A 6000-nucleotide genomic window follows, 5' to 3' on the forward strand; every position below is an offset into this window, starting at 1 on the left:
TATCAAAAAAGCGGATCAACGCATTCGGGGTAGACGCACTAATCTATATACAGCCGCTGTGGTGGTCGAGTGGTCATAATGACGGACATCACTTCTTTAATGCTGCCAGTATTATGTATAATTGATTGATTAGATTAATAATTCATTTATAATGGTTTGATACTTTTTCAATCCTCCCAGTAATTGAAGAAAACCCGACAACACCGGGTATTATAGCCCTGAATATTATAAACTAGGTAATGAATCGTTGCAGCAATTAGATACATGCGTGGATTTAGGAGATTGCAAAATGAGCCGTATGCTGGATTTTACTGAACATTATCATGACATTATATTTGCAAAGATGTTAGAATTTCATGCAAGTTATTTACGGCTTACCGCAAATGATGAGCATACGTTGTCATACGCTTTCTGCATGTTGTAAATAAATAAAACAATGTTGAAAAAAGGTAAGACGATATGCATGATATGCAACAGAGCAACAACAAGGTACCGTAACATGATAGATATGCAGGGTGTCCTGTAAGTCCTATTGTGGTCTTTATCTCACCAACCCCGTCCATCGTAGAGATATAATTCCAATTCATAAAATATTTATAAAATGCTTAAAAAGCGTTCAAAAATTACCCTGTACCAATTTTGAGAGTAAAAGTACCGTGTACTACAAAATAATATATATATATACGGTGCCCCCCCCCCGTCCTCGAAATTCAATTAAAATGTTGTTGCCATGTCTCTCCTGAGGCCAAAAAAAAAATCCAAGTTTCCAAGCGCAATATTCACTGAGATATTCAAATTCAAAATCTGAGAAAAGTTGGGAAAGACCAGCAAAAAACTAATGGACAGACAACGCTCCTTTCTCCAACTTTTCTCCTATTTATTCTTTAATACGAATGCCTCAGCGAATATTGCACTTAGACACTCGGAGAATTTTTTTTTCCCTTCACTTCAAGAGAGAGACAGGGCAACAACTTTTTAATTGGAAGTTAAAAGACAAGGGGACCGTACAAAAATTTATTTTTAATTTATTTATCTCGTTTCTCACTGTGTTTTTACTGGAAAAAGTACAGGGTAATTTTCGAACGCATTTTGGGCATTTTCTAAATTGAAACTATACCTCTACGACAAGCAGTTGATGAGATAAACATCGCATCAGCACTTACAGGACGCCCTGTACAAAGAGTAGACAAGATAAGATAGCAGGTACATTACAACAATAACAAGACTAAAAATAAAACAATCAGAATAAATTTAGAATAGAAGAGTAGGGATAAAATTACTATCATGAATTCGGTGCGTTTATACAAATAATACAAATACAACGCCACAACAGGCAAATTGCCCAACGAGGTGGCTGACTTAAGAACATCATGGATCCCCGAGCCATTTTTTGGAGGCCCTACCTACTACTGCTACACCACACATGCACCCCGCGGAACCCCCAACGAATCGGTACATGCGGGAATGTGCGTGTACGTGTAGTGAAACCTGACGTGAAATATTTTTTTTTGTTTCTCTGTAATGCTTGTCATGTGTAGTGCTGCCATCTGCCACCAGTTTTTCTAACTATAAGTGAAGTGTTATGATCGAATGATTTATCGTTGTAGGACTGTTGCTCTCTGTGGCGAGATCTTTTTAACGGGGAGATCGGCTCGCATTTGCGCCTTGAAGTTGGGAACCACAGCAAAACCAACTTCAGCCGACTACTAAAAAGATAAAGATCATGATAATGTGAGATATGTACACGCAATGACTGGGTAGCAATCGTCTCACGAACAGTGAAAATTTTTAATAAGTCCACGTCCCCCGTTCTTCGAAGCATATCGATTTCCCCCCACCCCTCCCCCACCACCCACCTTCCGAGTTAATTATGCAGGAAAGAGATAAATTCCTCGACAGCAAAAAAAGTTAATTAAAACCACGGGGTTAATTACAGTTCATATTTATTCAAACACGGAAATACCTAAAGACAACTTATAAAAGCTAAAACCGATACAACAGCCCCGTCCGTAATAAGCAACAAAAAAAAAAAAAATTGAATAAAATTATATTAAATAGAAGAAAAATTTTCTCGAGGTAATTTTATTTTAAGGAAGTTTTCCCATAATTATGAATTCAACATCATTTTTTATTGTTAATTTTCGCGCGTGAGAAGCAATTTATTTATCTTTTTTTTGCATCTCCGCCAATTTCTCTTCTAATTGGAATTGAACGTGAAGAAATTTCGAATGTGAGAAGTAAATTAATCAATTCAATTATCTTCAACATAATTTTTTTTTTTTATATATGTATGCGTATATTCATTTATTTATTATTACAGCTGATCTTTAATGCATTTTTCTCGTGAAAATATCGTTTGATCTCGTGTGGGGGGGGGGGGGAGCAAGAAATTTTTTCTCGAAAGAAATTTTCTGTTTGAACTGAAAATAAATTTGAAAAAATAATTTGATCTATTCAAATATGTAATATTTATTCAATTTTTTTTCCTTTTTACTGAAGTCGTGTTTTTATGGTTATTAATTATTAACTGAAACAATAAATTTTCGTCCCAATATCACATTTAATCACACCGTGAGTTATAATTTGTTTTAATTTTGGAATTTCTTTTATGAAATTGAACGGTTTTTTTTTTTTTCAAAACTCTCACGGGATCACTCGACGGTATTTACGTGAACTTAGTCATTGTGATGTCGAGTGATTCCCTTGCCCCCCTTGACCGTACATGCTGAGCCAATTTTCCCGTGGGTCAAATGTGACCCTTGGAGTCATTTGATGCGGGGCCCCTTGGCCTCAAGCATGGTTTGGTGAAAATGAATCAAGCGACGGCGTTGCCCAGATCACTGTAACGACAAGGGGTGCGGTTTCACATCGCTTGAGTGGAATGTGATGTATTTTCAGATCACTTGATTGACCTACGGACAGTTTCAGATAACTTATGACATCCGCGGCATATTTACAGATCAACGAGGTACAGTTCCGAGGCACTCAAGTGACCCGCAGTACAGTTCCATATTACTTACATATTCTCAGATCCCTTGAGTGACTCGCCACAAAGTTCCAGAGCACTTAAGTGACCCCGCGGCATACTTACAGATCACTTCCAGGCCACTTAATGGGTTCGCGGCACATTCCCAGATCGTTTAAGTGTCCCTCGGCGTGTTTTCGGAGAGCCGCGGTACAGTCTCAGGGCACTTGAGCCACCTGCAGCACATTCCTAGATCACTAAATTTACCTGCGGCATAGTTATAGAGCTCTCAAGCGACCCGCGCGGCACATTCAAAAATCCCTTTACTACCCAGCGGCGCTGTTCCAGATCACTTAATGAAGTGACCCGCACTTTCCTAAAGGTTATACCCCCCCCCCTTTGCCGTAGAACATTTTAGATAATAGGTAAAATACTGTATTTAAAATCATGACTCAAGACGGGCTCTTAAAACAATATCTGGGGTCTCTACCTAGAGGTGGCCGAAATCGCTAAGATGCCTGCCCCCTTGAACTAATGATATTCAGATTGTCAAGTGAATTCGCTCGACCCATCTCAGGAGCCTATTGTCAAGTGAATATCATTAGTTCAAGGGGGCAGGCATCTTAGCGATTTCGGCCACCTCTAGGTAGAGACCCCAGATATTGTTTAAGAGCCCGTCTTGAGTCATGATTTTAAATACAGTATTTTACCTATTATCTAAAATGTTCTACGGCAAAAGGGGGGGGGGGTATAACCTTTAGGAAAGTGCGGGTCACTTCATTAAGTGATCTGGAACAGCGCCGCTGGGTAGTAAAGGGATTTTTAAATGTGCCGCGCGGGTCGCTTGAGAGCTCTATAAATATGCCGCAGGTAAATTTAGTGATCTAGGAATGTGCTGCAGGTGGCTCAAGCGCCCTGAAACTGTACCGCGGCTCTCCGCAAACACGCCGAGGGACACTTAAACGATCTGGGAATGTGCCGCGAGTCCATTAAGTGGCCTGGAACTTTGCGGCGAGTCACTCAAGGGATCTGGGAATATGTAAGTAATATGTATTCAAAGTTTAGACTTGATATCTACCTCTTAAATAGATGGCAGCACATTATTTATTCTTTTTACCAAATTGAAGTAAATTTCTTTGTTGTCAATATTGATGGCTGTTGTTGTTCGTTGCATGGATTAAATGCCTTAAGTGCACGCGTTGTTTTTGATTCTGCAAATTCGCGTCGTCGCCGATTGGTTAAAAACCAGAATTTCAACTTTTTTTTTTAGCTTGAAATTCGGGTTTTTAACCAATCGGTTTCCAGAATCGGAAACGCGCGTGCACTATAACCGCACCCCTTAGCATGGGCTTTCACGGCCGGCGTCCAATTGAAAACATGGACATGTCGGGCTGTGTTTGGTCCTAGTTTTCGTTATCATTTCTAACCGTTTTACGAAATGAGTAACGTTAGTTTCATTAAGATAAATAAACGATAAAAAAATAAGATAAATTAAGATAAATAATAACGTTTTTAGATGCCCGTCACAGCTACGTTCGGAACGTTAGAAATGATTGGAAGACAACCAGGGCCCTGGGGCAGACTTTCTCTTGGGGGGGGGGGCCCTCTGGAAAATGCCATGCTCAGAAAAAAAAGGGGAAGTTTGCCTCCCGCTATTTTTCCGATGATTTGTCTTGGAAGTGGATCTCTCTCTTGCACATTAATTCAAGGATGAAACTCGAAAATTTCAAGAAATCAGCAAAATAATCACACTTTTTTCTTCGTGGGGGCCCTAATTCGGCTCGGAGCCTCAGCGTATCCTCTTGGTTGCCCCAGCCCTGAAGACAACGCCCAAACACAGCCAGGCGAGTAATGTTTTCAATAAGCCTTAATGTTTCGCATGTCTTGAAAAAGTCTTGATTCAATGAATTCGCAACAAAGCGAGCACAATATCAGTTTGAATTGGTTTATGGTTCGATTATAACAGTGTGTGTCTCAAAAAGAATCCTAACAAATATTAAAGAAATTATAAATGTGTTTCTCAGGGGGGAGAAATATATATATCGCAGAAAAATCAATGCCAACGCTGCGCAGAATACGCATGTCATGATTTCTATTGAATCTCCCTCCCGTGCGTGACCCGCTGAGTGCGCGCAGTGTTTACGATACCATTACCAACTTATTTATTGACCTCGAGTCTGTGATTGTTAAACGGTCATTTTATTGCTGAGAACGGGGGCCTATACCCAACACGTGCAAAGGTAGGCTGTCGTTAGACTGGAAATAGGCGGCCATTAATATAGAGATGGATGTCGTATTTTGGGAATCCGCACGCGATCAGACACTCTTTTCATCCCCTTGTTGATTCTGCTATTAAACTTCACAACAGGAGAAGCGTCACACGGGTATATCAGACCGTCGTTTTCCTTTATGACCCAAAACGACCTGATGTCCTGCAGGTAATGATGGAGAAATAATCAAAAACAATATTACTTATTTTTTCTTCTTCATATTTTGATGCCGAAAATGGATATTTTGAAAAATATAGCCGTGGGGAAAATATTAGTTATAATAAAAATAAATGACTGTAGGTCTGGTATAGGCCCAAAATGGGGTGAAATTCTATTCAATTAAATGATACAATATCGATAATCTGTTGACCGACGATTCTGTAGTCAGAAGGATGACGGTCCCAATGTGGGGGTTATCCATTCTAAAGAAGTAGTTCTCGAACTCTGCCCCACGCGGTTCCCGCACTTGAAAGCAAGGCCCCCGGTGGACATTTGGTGGGCCCAAGATAGACATTAAACAATCTCTTTATTGTTAATTTATAGTATGAAAGAAGTTATGGCCAATCGTCCTGGAGCCCTGTCAGTCCCGCCCTTGTGAGGGCCCATGCTGGCCATTGTTCATTCGTGCCTTCCCCAGACTAGTCTTGTAAAAGAACCATTTCAAAGCACTGAATAGTCTTTCTTCAATATCGATAGCTCACCGCGACGCCCATAACAAATTTTGGAACACTTTAAGAAATTCTATTCTAGACTTCTACAGCAGTG

The sequence above is a fragment of the Pholcus phalangioides genome, unplaced genomic scaffold (genome assembly GCF_987345545.1).
Source record: "Pholcus phalangioides strain wild (caught in Gottingen) unplaced genomic scaffold, Ppha-v1.0 ptg000010l_1, whole genome shotgun sequence".
Lineage (NCBI taxonomy): Eukaryota > Metazoa > Arthropoda > Arachnida > Araneae > Pholcidae > Pholcus > Pholcus phalangioides.